The sequence below is a fragment of the Ixodes scapularis genome, unplaced genomic scaffold (genome assembly GCF_016920785.2).
Source record: "Ixodes scapularis isolate PalLabHiFi unplaced genomic scaffold, ASM1692078v2 PGA_scaffold10__122_contigs__length_95168666, whole genome shotgun sequence".
In the NCBI taxonomy this organism is placed as follows: Eukaryota; Metazoa; Arthropoda; class Arachnida; order Ixodida; family Ixodidae; genus Ixodes; species Ixodes scapularis.
This window is the reverse complement of record NW_024609836.1, coordinates 16,248,074-16,260,791: the sequence shown is the minus strand read 5'-3', so window position 1 is coordinate 16,260,791 and position 12,718 is coordinate 16,248,074.

The window sequence follows — 12,718 nt, the reverse complement described above, 5'->3', positions numbered from 1 at the left end:
GATGAAAGCGCACGCTGACACGATCGCTGGCATTTGTCCAGCGGTGGCGTCGCAGCAGTTCTGGAGATACAGATACACAAGAAAGTTCGGACGAGATAGTCGCTAAGGCACGTTTGAAGCGTCGCTGAAGTGGCACCATTTCCTTTTTCGCTTCACTTATCGTTTTGCGCAACTAACGATCGCACGCGTGCCCTGAGGCGGTCCTTCCGCCTTGCGCGGTACGGCTGTATTACGCTCCGACGTTGCCTCATACGCACGCTCCGTCCGCAGAACGTCTGTTTCTTTCAGTACACGGGCTCGAGCACGTCGGCAAGGCGCGGCAGGAAGCGGCTGCTCTCCATACGAAGCACATTTCGCGCAACAAGCTGCAGGCCAACGCAAGAATGTTGAACCACGCACAACCTTGCGACGCGATAGGGGTCACGGAAAGTTAGGTCACATAAATCAAAAGCCTAGAAAGGAAAGGGAGGGTCACGGGCTCTCCGTGCGCATCTGCGACGCTCATTTGGTCGCCCGTTTGGAGACAAAATGCTGCTTTTGTTTAGCCGGGTTTACATAAATGCGACTTTAGCGCGTCGACTTCAATCGCCGATATAATGAAATTGACGCATTACACCGATGCGCATCAAATCGTGCACGATGCTAGCGACACGCAGAAATAGATCGGAACGATAAAGCTGCATTTCCTAACCGAGCCGCACAAGATGACAACTTATTATTTATATATTTATTTATTTCAAAATATTGCGACCTCGATGAGGTCATCGAAGGACTGGAAACAAAACATACATATACATTAAAAAAGACAAACAATTAAAGATGTACAAACCCTGTAGAAGAAAGCTAAGAAAGCCTTTAGAAACGCAATATAGCTGAAAAAGAGTACAAAAACGGTCGCATACACTTCACTAGAAGACTAACACGCACCATGCCTAAAGAAATTAGTGTATTTTAATACAAATATGTAAAATTTGATACAACGAACAGATTCATTTATGTTGTAGTTTTCTATCGTTCTGGGAAAAAAATTAATATTTGAAACTGTTCAGTTTGGCGCTGTACGGGGCATGATTTAAAGGATGGAAGATTCAAGTGTGTTATTGAATGACAAAGGCTACGCATTTTCCCGATTAAGTATACAGTTAATATTCACTATTTCGTGCAGGAGCTTAAGTCGTTCTACAGCGCGCCTGGAATTAATAGGCGAGAGTCCTATGTCAGCCATAGAAGGTTGTAGACGGAAACTTTTGGTCATATATATTACGAACAAATCTAATTGCCTTTGCTTGTGTTGCGTCAATATGCTTAATATCACACTTTAGATACGAATTCAATGCCACATAACCCTACTCTGAGATAGGTCTAATCAAGGTCTTATACGCGGTTATTTTACGTTCCTTAGTTTAAGATTTTAAGGTCCTTTGCAGAGCACGACATCGGATAGAACTAATGTGCTTACCCCATTTGAGACAAGGCGTAAATAAAGTACATAAATACTTGTATTCATGAACATGACGCAGAAGTATATTACAACTACCATACTTAAAGCAGACGGTTGAATCTTATTAGTAAATGTCATAACTGATTTCTCAAAATTAATTGCCTCCTGCCACTTCTGACTCCAAATTAGAAACTCTACAAAAGAGTCGTTTAGGAAGGCTCGATCGGTTATCTAACGAGTTGATTTCGTTGTAAAAAGCGCCGTCATTTGTATAGGGGTGAATTACAACTGGAAGAGCACTTGCGAAGTCATTAAAATAAACTAAAAACAAAAAAGACCCCATAACCGATCCCTGTGGGATGAAGTAATTAACCAAGACATTGCTAGAGCGAACATCACTGTATGAGACAAACTATAATCTATTTTATAGATAATCTTCAATAAATTAAAGCAATTAAAAGAACAAACGAGGGCAGATAAGCCCAAGTTTTTTCAACATCTCTCTTCCCAACGTTATAAAATCGTCGCCTAGAAAGTTTTGGAATCATATCTTGCCAAACACTACAAACACGAATGCGTTTACAATTGATGGCGTTCTTGAAACAGACTCTAGAAAAATAGCTGATCACTTCAACACACAGCTTAAATCTGAGTTTATACGTGATGATGCCATCGTGAACCCTTTTACCAAGTTTCACCGCTTACCAGCCCTTGAGAATGTGCGTGTGACTGAACAGGGAATTTTAAACTTACTTTTAAACAGATCCACGGAAGTCTAGTGGGCCAGATGGCTTGCCAAACGCGTTGCTAAAACGATATGCAGAGTTTGTGTCGTATTATCTAGTAATTATATTCAACAGGTCACTAAATGATGGCGACGTGCCGATTGATTGGAGGATGGCCAGAGTTAAACCGCTACATAAAACCGGAAACAAAGTGGTGATTACTAATTATATACCTATCTCTTTAACTTGTTCTGTCTGTAAACTCCTCGAAAACATTATTAATAAACACATTTTTGAATTTCTCGATACACATAACGTACTCTCGAGCAGCCAAGATGGCTTCAGACGAGGATCTTTCACAACGACTCAGTTGCTTGAGACAGTTCATGACCTTACCTCCGCCCTCAACAAGAAACGTCAGGTAGATATAATATTTATCGATTTTACGAAAGCGTTCGATCAAGTATCGCATGCAAAGCTCCTAAAAAGTTGAATACCTACTTAAAAAATAATCAAGTTATTGGTTGGATCCAAGCTTACCTAACAAACCGCTACCAATATGTATAATTTAGTAATGAGGGTTCTTCCCTACTTTCAGTGGACTCTGGCGTCCCCCAGAGATCGGTACTTGCGCCTTTGTTGTTCTTGCTATTTATCAACGATATTCCCGATGAGATTTCTGTCGAAATACGTCTTCATGCCGACGATTGTGTGATTTGTAACGAAGTCAAGAGTGTTGATTACCAATTTAAGCTTAATGATGATTTGAACAAGATTTTCAAATGATGTGACACATGGCGAGAAGTGTACAAATTATGACAAAAGTGTTTCTATGTCCGTCACTAATAAAACTAAGCCGCTTTCATTCTCCTATCACATGACCGAACATATCCTAAGGGAAGCTACTAAATTCAAATATCTGGGCCTCTGGATCAGTTCCGATCTTAGATGGGATAAACAGATCAATTTAATTTCCTCTAACGCCCCCCGTAGATTATTTTTTCTCAGGCGAACATTAAAATCTGCCACTTGAGATACTCGACTCCTGGCGTACAAGACTCTTATCCAACCGACCCTAGAATATGCAAACTTTATTTGGGACCTATTTACACACGTAGGAATCAATCGCATACAACGAATACAAAACAAAGCTGACAGATTCATTTTTAACGCCTATAGGAGGGCGTCCATTTCCGAGCTTAGGAAACAGCTTGGGTTTGTTCCGGTTGAAGAACGTAACCGTGTATGCAGACTTCGTTTTCTATTTCAAGTAATTAAGGGACAATATAAAATTAACGTTTACGAATACATCACTTTCTCGACTGGTTACGCCACCCGAGGAAGAACCCCACCTTACCATTACACCTTACCAACCGCGCATCAACAGTTTCAAATTCTCCTTTTTTCCTCGAACGATTCTAGAATGAAATGGGCTTCTTTACGAAATTATTAACCAAGACACTGTAAGTGCATTTGTTTCCGCTTTGTGGTCAGAATGAGTAACTCTTTGGTGCTTTATCGCTTCGTTTTATGTTACTTTCTACCCTGCTAGGATCCCTGATAGGGAGCAGCAGTATTTGTAAATAAGAATAAAGAAATAAATAAATTAACTAATGACGTATTATTTAATATTGCTTGTATTTTCTAAAGAAGCTTATGATGTGGCCCTTTATCGAAAGCCTTAGAATAGTCTACAAAGATAGCATCAAGTTGTCCTCATTTATCTAAAGTAAAAGCTATGTCGTGAGTGAATTCAAGAAGTTGGGTTGAGTTGGAGTAGCCACGACGAAAACCATGCTGTTGTGGGAAAATAATAGAATTAGTCTCGAGGTACTCGGATATCTGCTTATAGACTATATGTTGCAAGAGTTTGCATTACATGAATGTCAGCGAAATGGGTCTGTAGTTTGTAACCACCTGCTTGTTGCCTGACTTGAATAAGGGGATGCTTTTAGCTGAGCTCTTTGACCGAGGTGCTGCTGCAGTAGACGTATCTATTTAAAAAAAAATCACAGATAGGAATATTGAAGTCTACAGTGGCTATCGGCAGAGAGAAGAATTGGGAATTTCATCAGGGCCGGGGCTCTTGCAATCTAGTTTCTTTAGTTGATTGAGGACGCCAGAAACACTGGTCTGTCAATCTGATAAAGCTGGGTATATTCAATCAAGGATCGTTAAAAAGATAGTTAAATGAAAATCGTTACCATTATCACGACGGAATGCAGATATCAAATAATCATTAAAAGAGTCTGCTATCAATGTCGGAACACATTTATCTTGAATAGTAAAACTCTGCGATATGTTCATTTTGAATAGTAGACATCCAAAATTTTCCAGAATTTGTTTTTTATGAATTCAAAAAAAGTCCGATTAAAATATTTGGTTGTAGCTGTAGCCTTTTTTTCTTTCTAGGTTTTTTTTTCAAATATTCAAACGAGATATTAACAAGTAAGTGTGTGTTCTGTTTCGCTGAACGACGTTTACTCTTCGTTTTCAGCACCTCTCTCGTAATCCAGAGGTGCACAGGAATATTTTCATTCTAGTAATAGGTACGAATTTGTTGATGCATTTATCTATAAGGGTGGTACGCACCGCTGGGAGACGTGGCGCCATCTATCGCTAGTTACTACAATATCAAAGCAACGTATTGACATCAGCGTCTAGACCTATGGCGCAAAAATCATGAGAATAAAAACTAAGTTAAATAATTATGGATAAATCCTCAGCTCCGTTGAAATCAAGGGACGCAAGGAATTCAGGGTCCGAATACTTGATACGAATGTTGAGGCTAACTAGGACAACTTTATGATAAGAAATTTCCTTGACTACCTCGCAGTCATAACCAAGGTTTGTAACATTATGGGTTGGAAAAACTCGCTCATGAACAGAATTATTTCTGGTGCTCGTTGTTACAACCTGAACTAAGTCGAATGACACAGTCATAGCGGCTAGACTCTAGAGCATCACAAATGGCCTTATCTCAAAAACCAACCGTTACCGCTTCCCAGTTTATATCGGGCGCATCAAAATCGCCCAGCAGGACAAGCCTGACATTTCCCAGATTGTATTTGTAAATGTAGTCATATATGTCCAAGATGGCTTCCAGGCTCAGTCCAGGAGCTCGATAAGCAGTGCCGTTAACTAGAGAAAACTTATCAAGCCGCACCCCAAACCATAAGGACTCAGTGTCAGGTAAACTGGAGAGAACAGAAAAGTTAATTCAAAATTTAAACAAATATCGCACAACCACCACTTTATAAGGTCTATCGCATCCTGCCACTTTGTGATGAGGAGGTGTGAATTAGGCCAATCAAGAATGGCATCGTGTGACCAGGTTTCGGTAACACACATCACGTGCCGTGAATAAGCATCTGCAATGCACGAAAACTCTGCAAATTGAGACAAGACTCCTAGCATCAGTGTTTAACACAAACAATGGTTTATTCAGTAACTGTCAGTTCAGACCAGTGGGAACAACCGGACAAAGTTATTTTACGAGCATATTATTTGCTACATCTCACGAGTATCAATCGTTGTTCACAAGAGCGTGGTCGTAACGTTCATGAACCTTTGTGTCATTTGTTCGGAATTCAGCAGTACTAAGCCAAAGCTCATTTCGAATTTTTCGAATACGCGGCGAGAAATTCTCGTTAACAAATTCCCGTGTGCCCTTATGTTTAGAAACATTTCTGAGCGCCAGAATCTTCTCACGAAAGTCAATCAGTTTAAATATTACAGGTCGTATCTTACATTCTGCAGGCACACCAAGACGATGACAATATTCTATGGCATCGCAAGTTGCAAAAAGTTTTGTAGTCATCAGTTCAGTTACACTATCCAGTTGTAATGCAAAGGTTTAATTAACAGGCTCTTCTAAACTATACACAACCAAGTTTCTGCCAGAACGGTTTTCCAAATCATCGTTCTGATCTGCAAGCTGAGAGGTAGCTGTTAAGACAGTGGCATTTTTTTTTCAGATACTACAGCAGTCGGGGGATATCCGATATCTGGGACGAGCCAGCTTCGATTGTACCAAGTCGGGATTCGTAGTCGGCAAACTTAGCATGCAAGGCCTCTGTTCTATTTTTGATAGAAGTAACGTCCGCAGAATTTGTGTTTGACCAGTAAGTATTTGCTGAAGGAGCGCTAGCGTCTCGGGGACAGGATTAGATTCAATATCGCCGCTACACCGCAGGATGAATCATCATATGCGAACCCATGGCAGTAAATATGAAAAAATGCCATCCAGCGGGCCCGGTAGCAGCAAAAGAAAGCGATCATCGGTCTTAAATATAGTCAGACAAAGAAACGAACTACCTGTAGGGTGAGACAAGAAACTCAGTGGCATATTCCTTAGGCTGCTACCAGGCCCACTGAAGAGAAGTGGCTACATCGAAGGCTTCATGGCATCTGTAGCGGAAGTGGGCGACGCCGAAGTGCTTCCCCAGAAGGACCGATTCAGTTTTAGCAGGCGAAGTGCAGGCCGGTCGTCAACAGGTGTGGAATCATCGCACGATGATGGGGTTCAGGAACGAGAATGCGGAAACGGGCGAACACGTGCGGTGGCAAATCCGCGGAGCCGGGATTGACCAGACCGGTCCGAAGGCAGCGATCTGTAGGATGAGATAGAAGGAACTCGTGTCGTATTTGTCTCGCTGCCGCCAGACCCACTCGTGTTGCTGATAAAGCGTAGGCCCGTTCACACATACGTATTTGACTACAATCGACTTCGACATGACTGATTTCTAAACCTCATTTGTCGACTCACGATCGGCTGTGCTGCTGCGGAACAGGTCTTAAGCAGTCACAAAAGGCTTAAAAACCAGATTGTGTTCTCTCCGTTCCAAAAAAGTCGCAAGAGTGTGAATTCAGCCTTTACGGGGATAAAGGAAAGTAAGAACACACACACAAAACAAGGACGAGGATCAGAACAAAACATCGTGCCAACTGGCAGCTTGAGCATTTATTGTCGTTTCTCAACGAGGCCGATCGCTTCAGCGACGGCTTGACTAAAGAAGGGATCAAAAGGAGAGGAAGAAAGGCAATAAATGGGAAGGGTCTTTATGGGCTAAGGCCCGTTCACACACTTGCGTTCACACAGCCGCCCGAAGAGGCTTAACGACTGGTCTTGTCTCAATCGGTCCTAATCAAACGCAAGTGTTTTAACGGGTCTTAACAGGCGTGGATATTATGCTTTAGACCTTCTAAGTGGGCTGCAGTTGTTGACGGAGATACGTCATCTTGGTGCCATTGAGACTAATAGACGGGGAGCCCATATCAGGTACTAATTTTTTCGATATCCTCTTTGAAAATAAATTTGAATATCATTTTGAGGTCCGTTACGCCACTTTCTGAAAACGCGAAATTTTTTTTAATAACATTTTGACGTCCCTCGTCCAAGCATTTTGGTCATTATTTTGACGTCTCACACTTAGAACTTTGGAGCTTCGGAGTTCGGGCTTGGGAGCGATCGAAGGTGGCGTTAAAAAACATGCATAACCTTGCATGCAGGCAGCATCGCGGTTCGACACGCATTTCCTGAAAACAAATGTCATGCAGTCGACTGCTGTTTTTATAACCCTTTAATTAATGTCAATGCGAAAAAAAAAATCCTAAATCACATTAGCTCTTAGGCCGCACGTAACTCTTGCTTGGTTGTGCAAAACATTACAGAATGCGGCACCGCTGCTTTTCATGATTCATTTTGCGTGATTTATATAGACAAAGGAGCTGAGCACCCAAACGACGCCCGCAGCAACCGAGAAGTACCCCAAGACAGCGCTACAACCTGCGAAAGCCCGCCGCGGAGAGCTCCCCGCACCCGAAAGAAGATTGACGACAGTTCGGTGAGTCCAGTTCCTCCGCTCCAAACTTCAGTACCACTTTTCTTAAAATACGAAAGCTCTCAGATAAACGCATTAGGCACGAACTTCATAAATCAACCTTGCTAGTGTACCTTAAAGGGGCACTGACACATCAAAATCATATATTTTTTTTATTATCCGAAACGATTGAAAACGATGCCGAGACATTACCCTCAAAATTTGAGATTTGGGAATTCAGTATTCGTGAAGTAAAAAAACATGCATTTACACCTTTGATTTTTAGGTTGCAGGCAGTCATCATTACCTTTTTTTAACTTTTTCCTGTTCTTCAAGTTCATAAAGATTTTAGTTCGGCTTTCATTGCCTAGAGGGTAAGCCACGAAAAACACTGGCCCGCGATTCTTAATCTGGGAGCAATGTACCCATTAAGCTTAACACATATTACAAAAGAGGACATTTTATTTTTTACAAAGCTGAAGAGTTTTAATGATAATAAATTGATATATGTTACGCACGATCCAACAGCCTCCACATAAAAAGAAGAAAAAATATCGGTGAGGTTCCAATGGCCGGTGAGTTTTTCTCCGCATCCGCCGGTTTCGCTGTGAGCTTTTTTCGGTGAGCTTATCTCCGGTGAGCTTTTCTCCGGTGAGCTTATCTCCGATGAGCTTTTCTCCGGTGAGCTTTTCTCCGGGATTCTCGGTTATTGTACCTATTCCGGATATGATTGGACGCCCTGGGTTACCAGGTTTCTGAATCTTAGGGAGCATGTAGAAGCGGCCCGGAGAAGGCTGTACCGGTTTCATTAATGTATGTTCGTTAGCAGTTATTCTGCCCCCGTCCCTTCCTCCCGCCTGCACAAACCTCGACCAACATGACCGATCTGAATGGCAACAAGTTCTCCTTGAAGGTTCCCTTAAACTGGTCCAAATAGCGATTCAGCATAGTGACAAACAAGTGAAACAGTTAACGACCGCGACCGCTAAACTTCTCCGTTCAAATGGCCCCTTATCGACATCCGAAATTAGCGCCCTATCGGAATTTGATAAAAAGAAACACCATGACCTCGCAACAATCAAGTTACGTAAGCTACAGCGCGATAAGGTTCCTAACCCTGTTTTACCTCAGTTCATGAGATCATTTAACTATAACGAACATACTCAACCGGCCATTAGCGTAACAGACGATAGGTCAAGCACTAGTGCCCCTTGTGGCACTATAATTGTTAATCTATCTGGCGTGACTATATCAACAGAAGGGGAAACACCCCTTTCGAGAGGATTAAATTTCTGTCTCGCCACAGGTTTTGTTGACGAATTTCAATTACTACGCGACCTCGACAACTTGCTCAAAATTTAAGATTGCGGGAATACTTCTTGGACAAAACTTCTAGCTCCAACACCTCTCAGCAGCGTGCAACGAGCGACTGGACGCCAAAAGCTAACCGTGATGATTGTCTTGACTTATACATAGCCGCTGTGCAAAAAGACATAATGCGGGAATATCGCAGGCAGGCGGGAAGACGGGATAACCTCACTAAATCCGAACGGGCTAGCTTAAAAACCCTGAGCAATAGGACAGACATAACAATAAAACCAGCCGATAAAGGAGGAGCAATTGTGATTCTTAGCACTTCTGAATACATCCGAGAAGGAAACCGCCAACTAAATAACTCAAAGTTTTATGAACCTCTCGTGGATGACCCTACGGTGCACCACACTCAGATTGTGACCTCGGTTCTTAAGGATCTCCTAGACGAGGGCAGAATAACTGCTAACGAACATAAATTAATGAAACCGGTACAGCCTTCTCCGGGCCGCTTCTACATGCTCCCTATAAGATTCACAAACCTGGTAACCCAGGGCGTCCAATCATATCCGGAATAGGTACAGTAACCGAACCCATATCAGGATATGTAGACAGTTTAATTAAACATATACCTACAAGTCTCGATTCGTACATTAAAGACACAACTCACTTCTTAAGAGAAATATCAAATTTATGCATACCAAAAGAATCATATCTCGTTGCACTCGATGTGTCATCGCTGTATACGAATATCCCACATGGTGACGGAATACTCTTTTTAATTGACATGTACGAACTCCACAAACAACCGGATACCCCAGATGGACACGTCGTCGCTACCCCAGCGAGGCTTGTCTTAGAACTAAACACGTTCGAATTTAACAAAAAATACTTTAGGCAGGTTAGCGGAACCGCGATGGGCACCAAAATGGCCCCGAACTATGCCAACATATTCATGGGAAAATTAGAATCTCAGTTCCTGTCTGAATGTCCCGTAAAGCCGCTAATATACAAAAGGTTTATAGATGATATATTTATTGTACGGTCGCACGCTGAGGAGGGGCTGGTGGATTTCATAGGTCGATACAATGTTGCTCATCCGAGCATCCGCTTTACACATTCGTACTCTCAAACCGAAATGAACTTCCTAGACGTCAACGTTAAGATAGACGAAAGTAAACTCGCCACGAGCATGTACCGTAAGCCAACAGATCGACAGCAATACCTTCATTATCAAAGCGACCACCCACACCATTGCAAGAACAGCATTCCCTATAGTCAAGCTCATCGTTTCAAACGAATTTGTTCAAAAGAGACAGATTGTGATGCGAGCAGTCAAAATTTAAAGTCAGTGCTAGAGAAACAAAAGTATCCACCCCGTATAATCGACGATGCAATCAGAAAAGCCAAACAACTGAACCGCGCAGACCTCATCAGCCCGCGCCCCACGCAGAGCGACACACAACGCACAAATCTATGTCTAACTTATAGCATAAACCATCCTAATGTAAATAATGTATTGAGACGACATTATAACATTCTCGAACAAAGCGAGCGCCTTAAACGCGCGTTTCCATCCGCCCCGGGGGTAGTCCACAGACGATCGCGTAACCTCAAAGACGTGCTAGTAAACTCTCGGATAAATTCATTGCCACCACCAAACGAATGTAGGCCTTGCAGGCACCCAAGATGTCTAATCTGTAAACAGGTGCAGCACACAAGCACGGCCAGCAGCACGCACTCGCAGTTCTCGATCAAAATTAAAGGGAACTTAACATGTGCCTCGTCGAATGTCATTTACTTATTCGAGTGTACGGTGATAACCACAAATCTCACGCCATAAATCTTCCGGCACTGCCTTTATCCAAACATCTCGCTCTCCCAAAACATTCGTTTGATAAATTGTCAGTGACGCTCCTAGAATCTGGATTTAAATGAAATCGCGAACGTGAACAGCATGAATCCTACCTAATTTACCGATTTAACACTTTTAAACAAGGAATAAATGAAAGCCCCGGTACTCTGGCATCGATTAAAATGCTAACAGACGAATAGCAACAGCGATCAAAAAACACACTTTTTTTTTTTTTTTTTTTTTTTTTAGATTTTGCTGCCAACAGCGGTACTGTGTTTGGGGCCGGAACTGGACCATCAACTTTTCTTTTATTTCCAGGTTCTGAAATCCACTGTATTTTTTTTTTTACTTCTAGGTTTACCATTGTTCCCTTCCAGGTTTGACTCATGCATGCCTGCATGCACACAAGTGACGGTGCCGCTCTTCTTTTTTTTTGAGATAGCACTTTAGTTTGCGCGTGTAACTTTCGTCCATTGTACGCTATCGTCTATATAGGTCACCGCTGCCGGCCCGGACACAAAGTCACCCTGCGCCCCCTCTCAAGATGCTACAACCGTCATCCCGCCGTCCTTGAAACTTGGCACCGACCGCCAAGCTTCTTCACCCGGATAAGAACTGCCCTACGCTTCTCTCTCTCGAAAGCTTCAACCGTCACCCCTCCGAAATTTGGACTCGACCGTGGCATTGTATAAATACCACCCGCTTTCATCTGTAAAAGTTCTTCCTGACGAAGGCCGGACTCCGGCCGAAACGTCGAAGATTAAATCGTCCGCTGTTGCTGTTTTCACTAAGGGTTTTTTTCTTCTCAGTTTTACACCCACGCCTTCGGCCTCCCGCCACCATGCCCGTTATATATATATATATATATATATATATATATATATATATATATATATATATGGGTGATATCATCTCAACTCAGGCGCAGATTTAGGGTCGAATTTTTAATTTTGACGAAAACAATATATGTTTTGGGGCAATTTCTATAATAAAAGAAGACGCAAACGGTTATTTCGTCGGATTTTTTGTTCTCAAGTTATGGACCGTTGAAGCGGTCAAGGTGGAAATTGATGTTTTTCCAGCCTATCGGAGGTGCCATATTTCACTCCATCCCTTTTCCCTACTTTTTACGCTACATCAATATAACTTTTTGAGAACACTCTAGACATAGGCTTTTTCATGCTAATTAGGCATCTAGGTCATAACATTCTTAATGATTTTTTTTTTATTTGTCAAACCGCCTCTCTGTGACGATATTTGACGAAGTTCAGCAAGCTGTACTGTGTGACCTAATCAACATATGTTTATGATCTTTATATCACCGTAAAGCACCAATTATGCTATTTCTTTTGAGTATAATTTTAATATTTTGCCACAAGTATATATTGCGCTACATGTGCCTGAAAAACGAATATTTCGAAAAACTAGCAAGCTTGGAGTCGATTTTCTAAAAAAAAACCCAGTTTTTATTTTTTTCATTTTTTATTCACAGTTAGTCAATATAGTGTTCTATCAGGAACTACCAACAGAAATTGTGATATATTGTTTGTATGGCCGCTATTAA